This window comes from Procambarus clarkii, chromosome 70 (assembly GCF_040958095.1).
Source record: "Procambarus clarkii isolate CNS0578487 chromosome 70, FALCON_Pclarkii_2.0, whole genome shotgun sequence".
NCBI lineage: Eukaryota > Metazoa > Arthropoda > Malacostraca > Decapoda > Cambaridae > Procambarus > Procambarus clarkii.
In genome coordinates, this window is record NC_091219.1 from 31,199,212 (window position 1) to 31,208,330 (window position 9,119).

The window sequence follows — 9,119 nt, forward strand, 5'->3', positions numbered from 1 at the left end:
TTCCAAAGCTGTCTTTTGGTGTGGTTGAGGTATTTTAGGAGTCAACTTCCTTGACAATTCCTTCAAGCCTCTCGCTCCTACTATACCATCCTTCGGAGGATCAGTGTGTGTGTGTCTGGTGGGCCTCAGAGGAGCTCCTCAAGGGGGGTCCTCTGTATTTCCGGTACACACAGGGATAAGGTGTTGACTCTGATATGGGGGGTGGGGGCTGTGAAACGGAAGTGAAACTTCCTTCCCCCCCCCTGTAACACAGTGCTACTGAACTGACAAGGTACAGATGTGACATGGTACAGAGAGTACACATGTGACATGGTACAGAGAGTACACATGTGACATGGTACAGAGCTGACAAGAGTACATATGTGACATGTACAGAGAATATAGATCACATTGTTCAGAACTGAGAGTACAGAAGTGATAGGGTACAGAATTGACAGTGCAGAAGAGACAGGGAACAGGACTGACAGTGCAGCACTGACGGGATACAGAACTGACAATGCAGCAGTGACTACGGTACAAATCATAAGTGACCGGTGGAGGATGACAAAATGTGTTTGGACAAGATATCAAGATATCAAGGCACTTCATCAAGAGAACTCGGGAACACAAACCACGATACGTATTCTTTGTTCGAATATTGTGACCACACAATCAAGTCGCGTGAATCTTGTTACAAAATGTAAGTAAATAATACTCGTCGTCGGGGACGGGAAGCCTGCGGTATGTAGATCCCCCTCAGGGCTTCTATATCTATACTCTTCTTCTATCTTCTATAACTATACTAACCTTCCGCAGGATGCAACCTACAGCAGTTGCCTAGCTTATGGGTACCTAGTTACTGATATGTGAAAAGAAGCATCAGGTCAAAAATGAAACGTCCCCAAATAATTCTGTCGCACTCGGGGGATTGAACTCGGGACCTTCGATTGTGAGTCGAGGACTTATATTACTGTTTTACAGGACCCATACAAAAAACTGTGTCCATAATTTATCATGGTTAAGATAAATAAAACAAAACGTGAGCGCAAAGCAAATAATTAAGATGCATTTTTAATGATCTGATATTCTGTATGCTCATAACTTGAGACTTAGACTAAGGGGGCGTATTACGCGATTTGGAAATGTTGTTTAAATGTCAACCAAACTTTTTTTACTAGTTGTATATAAGAAGGGCTGCAACTGTTCTACGTTTCAGTATCGCACCCTATATAGAAAGGGAGTTATTTTTTTTTCAACGAATTTTATGCATTTTTAAAAATCTTCATAACCACAAGTTTCAAATTAAATAATTTCTTTGACACTTATATATCATATTAGCATATAATAAAGGATTTTTATAAAAAGGATTATCCAAAATATGTTTAGTTTTACTAATACAAGTAGTCAAAGTTCCACAAAAATATATATGGCAATATTTCATGTTTGAAGTTTATAAAATCAATAAATGAACTTAGGAAAAAAGTGTTTTATAACGTTTATAGAGACTTAAACTCTACATATAAGGTGTAAATTTCATGTAAATTGAAAAAAATTAAAGCTGTGAAGTAATTTTGTTACTTGGCAATAAATAAGATCAAAGATTCTGCCACCTGTGGTTGAAGTTGACTTCAACCAATTTCCTCCAAAATTTGCATCCTTACAGATAAGCTTATGTTCTGTAAAGCTTATATAAATTATTTATATAAGCTTATATAAATTATATATAAATTATATATAAGCTGTAAAGCTTATATAAATTTCATGAAAATCAGCTCATAAAAATAAGAGAAAAAATTGAGATAAAAAAAAATCTAATTGTTTTTTGGCATAAAACTAAATATTAAAATACTTTATTATATGCTACTGTGATAACTTAAAGTCATAGACATGATTTCAGTTAACACTTTTGTTTGATGTTAATTTTTGACCATTTTGGAAAAAATTTGACACATAATTCAATATTTCTTTTCTCCCTTCCTATTTATGCTACGATGCTGCGATTTCGACCAGTTGAACCCAATTTTATATACAACTAGTCAAAAAAGTTAGATTGAAATCGAACTAGTTTTCATTTCTAGCATATTTTCGTAATATGCCCCTAAAGTCGAAACGCCATAAATCTAAATATATTTGCCCATATGTTTCAATGGCTTAATGTGGAGATGCGCTCCATGCAAAAAAAACAAAAAACAATCATGTCGAAAACATATATGAAATAAAAGAGTAGCATACAGTAATAGTACATTACAGCTGTACTTACCAGAAACAGTAGTGAAGAGTGTTGAGAAAGGACTCTAGTACCTTCTCATCTCCCGAGGAAAGTGTTAGGCTACCTTGTATACACTCACAGCTTCACTAGTTTCTCTATCAGCTACCTCACTCTGTCAGAGTAAAAGAGACAAATGTATGTGAATGCATGTGTGTGTGTATATATGTATACATGTATGTATATATGTATGTGTACATATATGTGTGTATGTATATGTATGTGTATAAAGTACATATGGAAGCTGATCAGAATTACATTTCACCTTTGTAAATGCACATTAATGACACTATGTAAAAGACACATCGAACACTTTATGTAGGGCATACGTAAATCTGTGTATCTATGTATTTACGTATGTAGGTTAGCTTAGCATTTTAAAAGCACCGAATCATCACCTGTGGTTTACCATACTACTTGAGTAAAGGAGGAAATGTAGATGTTTATCTCTCAGAATGTTTGGTAATATGTTTATTGTTTGTCATGTGTGTATATGTATGTATTAACACGATGTACTGAACGGGGTGAGAATAGCTTGAGCTACCTCATCCCTTTGTGTGTATTTTACATCAATAAACTTATTTCAATTTCAATTTCTGTGGTTGATTGTTCAATAAACCCTTGAACTATATGTTTAACACATCTCTAACCCTGCTGTCCATGGAGGACAGAAGAAAATGTATATATGCTGCTTAGCATTGTAAATGTGTGGCCACGTTTGTGGTAGAAAATAAAAAAAAAATAAAAAAAAAATAAAAAAACAGCTTCACTGATCACTGGTTAGAGCAACATTAAAGCACTGACAACACATTAAATTCTCACCATATTGTTTCTTTACGTACTCAATGACACTACTCTGTACTTACTCATCAAGAAGCTGTTCCTGAATCTTAACACTCAGCAATTTCTTATTTTGAACTTAAATTCAACTCAACGAAGGTCTACTTTTCCTAAAATTTGAGGCACTTAAAAATGGGTTACACTTTTAACACTTCTGCCATCTTAATAACTGTTCTCACAGTCGTAGGTGACAGGCGTTGAGCAGAGATAACGCGAGCAAATCGCTTTCAAACGCCAGGCAGATTTAACGAGTCAATTTCACCTCTAAACTGATGGTTTTCCTGGTTCTCTTCTGGATACGAGGCACCACTACCACTTGATGATCGCTTTACACTCATGTCTGGAGCGAATTGCTAAGGTTCTCCAGTTGGAAACTTGAAATAAACGAGAATACTCGCGGGAACCTCCACAATGTTGTGTTGAATGGATGTAAACATTGGGGGCAGGTAGGTGGTCGCTTACAGCACGTCGCCACGCCCCGAAACTCTCGTCATTACCTCGCCTATGGTATTTATGTCATGGGTGACGTCAAAATGATGTCACGAATTTGTCAATAAACCATTATAACGTCTCGGTAACCTCAAAAATTCATCGCAAACATGAACGTATACGTATATAAACGCGAGACCATAGGCTATCTAAGAAACTCCAACCGTTTAAAAAACTATTGTCTGTGTGAAATTATTTTCACATTGGTGATAACCTGCAACATAATTAGGCAACTATGGCCTCTATTAACGTAACTACTTTAGTCCCTCGATTTTCAGCAGTTCAGTTTATGCTCATTCGAGTTTTATTTAGTAAACTTTTACGCTCAATTTTCTATTCACAACAAATTTTTTATTTACTTCCGTTTTTTGTTATATAAATTTGTGATATTTTAAATCAATACTAATAATTACAATTTATATCCTGCTTTGATAACGTTGGGATCCCTGAGGTGCGGCAACATGCTGTAAACATTCCAGTTGTTAAGTATTAAGCTTATAAAGCGAGCTAATGACAGGACCCTGGAGGCGCGGCGGCGTACTATAAGCGACCCAACCACCTGCTTCCCCAATGTTTACATGGAGGTTACCGCGAGTATTCTCGTTTATTTCAAGTTTCCAACTGAAGAACTGTAACAACTCGCGCCAGACATGAGTGTAACGTATTCGTAAAGTGGTAGTGGTGCCTCGTATCCAAAAGAGAACACAGGAAAGCCATCAGTTTATTTAGATTGTTAAAGTGTTAAATGTGTGATCCATATTAAGTGCTTCAAATTTTAGGGAAAGTAGATTTTCGTTTTTTCTTTAAACTGAGAAATTACTGAGTGTTTGGATTTAACATCACGTAGTTAAGAACATGTCATCAGCTTCTTGATCATTAAGGACAGAGTAGTGTCATTATTTGAATACTTTAAGAAACAATATATTCAGAGTTAAATTTGTTTTGAGTGTTTTACTGTTGCTATTAAACCTGCGGAACACCATGATCACCAGTGAAACAGTGTGTGTATACAACGCAGCCTAACCCTTCCCTCCGGATTACGGGCTATTCATACCCGTGCCACTCTCTTGGGTGGCTTAATCAATCAATCAATCTACCCTCAGGAGATGAAAAGGTAAGTGAGTCCAGTCTCAACACACTTTTCTCCGCTGTCTCTGGTAAGTACAGCTATTTTGTACTAGTACTTTATGCTACTCCTTCCGAATATTTTCGACATTTTTTTTGTTTTTGTTTTTTTACGAGGAGCGCATTCCCACATTATACCATAGAATTATATGGGCGAATATGTTTAGATTTATGGCGTTTTAACTTTAGTCAAAAGTCTCCAGGAACGGATCTTGGCCTTAAAGAGACGAATTACAGTGTAATTTGGACTCGTGTAGTGTTTAAGTTTCACCAGGTTGGGTACAGCTGCTGGAATATCAAACTACATGAGAAATGTTGCGGGAAAATTACCACTTTTCAGAAACAATAGGCTTCTCCTTTCTACCCAAACGCTCGAGAATTTGAAATTAAGATTTTCTTACATATATTACGACTTTGAAGAAATGTAATAAATTATTGCATTTATATTGTAAAGGGTTTGTGGCTCTTATGTTGTTATTTGATGATAAGACGAAGGGGTGAGATGAAGGCGATAGGATAGGGATTTGATTTTCAGTGAAACCCGCCCTCATCAATAGGATAGGGATTTGATTTTCAGTGAAACCCGCCCTCATAAACACTACCCGTCCTCAGGCTAGTCTCGTCCAGGCGACAAACGAGACTAAAAAATGGAAGAATGTAATTAGAATAATGGATTAGTAACTGTGTGACTCACCATAGATGTAAAGTGCCTTGTATAAAGACTGTTGTGAGCCTCTTCTTGAATCACTTGCGATATAAAAAGATTATTGATATGTATACGTACTGTATTTGTGTATATGTAATATATAATATATAATATAATATATATATTGGGGGGTACCACCACTGGTGCAATTATAGGGACCCACAGCCTCAGAGAAGGGAACGCATAGCATTCAGGGAAAAACTTGCCATATAACTCTGAATACGAATAATATATATATATATATATATATATATATATATATATATATATATATATATATATATATATATATATAATATATATATATATATACGAATATTATATTATATAAAATACGAATAATATATATATAATATATATAATATATATATATAATATATATAATATATATATATAATATATATAATATATATAATATATATATATATATATATATATATATATATATATATATATATATATATATATATATATATAAATTTGTGAGGGTACCACCTCTGGTGCAAATGTGGAGACCCATAGCCTCAGAGAAGAAAATAAAGAGTATCCAGAGAAGACCTTGTGGATTCTTACTAAACACTATTATTTTCTTCTCTTACCACCCCCATTCTTTTGTATATACACATATATATGTGGTTTATTTAAACTTTGTTACAAAAAAGGAGTTACATATAGGGGTACAAAGATAATTATCATAAGTTGTAGAGTTCCTCCAGCTCCTCAGATGGCGGGCAGGAACCCTGAATGCGGTGTGAATTTCCCCTCTGTATCGCCACGCTGAGGAGCTGGAAAAGGATATAATATAAACATTATTAATTATTAATTACTAATTATTAATTAATATTAACAATTGTGTAACTAGCTTCACAAGATTGTCACTTGCTAAGCTAAATTAACTATGGTGTTCAGTTCCTGAACCCATTAAGTGCCTCTGTAACCCCTTTTCACCACCGCCCACGGGATGTGTATGGGGTCCACCACCACCCACAGGATGTGTATGGGGTCCACCACCACCCATGGGATGGGTATGGGGGTCCACCACCACCCACGGGATGGGTATGGGGTCCACCACCACCCACGGGATGGGTATGGGGGTCCACTACCACCCACGGGATGGGTATGGGGGTCCACCACCACCCACGGGATGGGTATGAGGGTCCACCACCACCCACGGGATGGGTATGGGGGTCCACCACCACCCACGGGATGGGTATGGGGGTCCACTACCACCCACGGGATGGGTATGGGGTCCACCACCACCCACGGGATGGGTATGGGGGTCCACCACCACCCACGGGATGGGTATGAGGGTCCACCACCACCCACGGGATGGGTATGGGGGTCCACCACCACCCACGGGATGGGTATGGGGGTCCACTACCACCCACGGGATGGGTATGGGGTCCACCACCACCCACGGGATGGGTATGGGGGTCCACCACCACCCACGGGATGGGTATGGGGGTCCACCACCACCCACGGGATGGGTATGGGGGTCCACTACCACCCACGGGATGGGTATGGGGTCCACCACCACCCACGGGATGGGTATGGGGGTCCACCACCACCCACGGGATGGGTATGGGGGTCCACCACCACCCACGGGATGGGTATGGGGGTCCACTACCACCCACGGGATGGGTATGGGGTCCACCACCACCCACGGGATGGGTATGGGGGTCCACCACCACCCACGGGATGGGTATGGGGTCCACCACCACCCACGGGATGGGTATGGGGTCCACCACCACCCACGGGATGGGTATGGGGGTCCACCACCACCCACGGGATGGGTATGGGGGTCCACCACCACCCACGGGATGGGTATGAGGGTCCATAATAAATAAATGAATTAACAAAAATGTGGGAGGTTATACTTGATGTCGTATAGCCCTATCCCATGCTAAGGTAAGCCAGGGGTAACGCGTAAGAGCGTACACATGACATATCTAGTTATGGCAAGGGTCTCTTGGTGCCAAATCGACGCCATCTAAATGTCATAGGCAATAAGGATGCCAATTAGACGGTCTCTCGCCCGCCCCGAGTTACGAGAGCCGAGATGTACGACCCGTCAGCGCTCGCAGCCACAGCTTAACGCCACCTTGGAGACCTTATAAAGCTTGCGGCGAGAACGTGGCTCTGAACCGCTAATGTAACGTAAATGTCTTAGCAAGCTAGGATAAGCTTGATTCGTCCCACTCTTGACCTCCAGACAGCTGACGGTAATGTCTTCAGCACTTCCAGAGACGTCAACAAACGTGGAATTGTCTGGGAAAAAATGCAAATTAAAAAATTCAGTGAGGCAAATATCGATGCATTTGAGTGCAAATTGGTTGAGGATTGAGTGCGGATGGTGGCTTGCCTTGGGACGTCGGAGTCCATCCAGACGAGCGTGATGGATGAGGACATTTGTGGGGATGGATGGGTGTAGGAGGGAGCTGTTGGAGGATTGGTGGGGGGGGGGAGGTGGAGGAGGAGGTAGTTCTGTTGGAAGATGGAGTAGTGGGGATTATAGCTCTTTGTCTATCTTTTCTATGCCTTATCTCTCTCTCTTTTAAAACTCTCTCTCTCTCTCTCTCTCTCTCTCTCTCTCTCTCTCTCTCTCTCTCTCTCTCTCTCTCTCTCTCTCTCTCTCTCTCTCTCTCTCTCTCTCTCTCTCTCTCTCTCGCTGTGGGCGTGGGGCACCTTGGTCTGTCAACTACCCGACATGGTGCAAAATTAATGAGTGTCGTCTGCGCACACCTGTAAGAAAGAAAGACGGGTAGAGACAGAGACAAACAGATGCAGACAGGAAAAACACGTACACATACACGCGCGCCCACTCACACACACGCGCGCGCCCGCCCACTCACACCTCCCACTCGACCCAGTAACCTATTGGTCATCCTCCTGTCATCTTACAGTGAAGATATTGCTCGAGTTACAGAACTTGGAAGTCAGCAAAGCATGTGTTTAGTACAATCATCAATTCTCCCTTTCGTCCATGGATAGGCTGTTGGCTCAATTTGCCACTCCATAAGCAATGGAACTATTCTTCCCTAAGAAAAAAAAGTCCACTACGGGCTCACCATAGCCCGTGCTACTTGAAATTTGTTGTTCCAGGAGCGAATCTTAAACAACAACAACATATTCATCCTAACCAAAAGCGTACTAACCCAAGTAACCCACCTAACTTAACGAGGCTATTACATTCAAAACCTCAATATTAACGTGTTTTAATTGTTACTAACATGTCGCATTTACAACAAATGGGTTGATTATGCAAATAAAATGGATTAGAAAGATTAATCTATAGCGGTTTATCGCTTCTAGCTCGTTACATAGTCAATGCCATAATATTAGACCCATCCATCAACGGGAGGCTGTTATATATATTTAATCTGCAGCTAATTTGCATATTTATATACAAGTTTATAAATGTATCAGATTTTTGTCGTTTATGCGCGCGTTTTATTCCCCTCAGAAGGAAACGTGTTGCTCTTTTGTCTAATTCTGATGCTTTTTTTGTCTAATTCTGATGCTTTTTTGTCTAATTCTGATGCTTTTTTGTCTAATTCTGATGCTTTTTTGTCTAATTCTAATGCTCTTTTGTCTAATTCTGATGCTTTTTGTCTAATTCTGATGCTTTTTGTCTAATTCTGATGCTCTTTTGTCTAATTCTGATGCTTTTTGTCTAATTCTGATGCTTTTTGTCTAATTCTGATGCTCTTTTGT

General features: G+C 39.7%; 1 protein-coding gene across 2 annotated transcripts in view; it reads right to left on the minus strand.

The window, feature by feature from the left end:
- net overlaps window positions 1-9,119 on the minus strand; it is a 290,680-nt gene that overhangs the window by 170,888 nt on the left and 110,673 nt on the right. Inside the window, exons 1-2 of one of the 2 annotated variants that reach the window (XR_011224206.1) lie at window positions 3,112-3,538; window positions 2,240-2,360 (exon numbers count right to left, since the gene is read on the minus strand). The gene's annotated coding sequence lies outside the window, so the exon portion shown is untranslated. Of the gene's footprint in view, window positions 1-2,239; window positions 2,361-3,111; window positions 3,539-9,119 lie in introns of those variants that run through there. The other variant, XR_011224207.1, reaches the window with a different exon arrangement.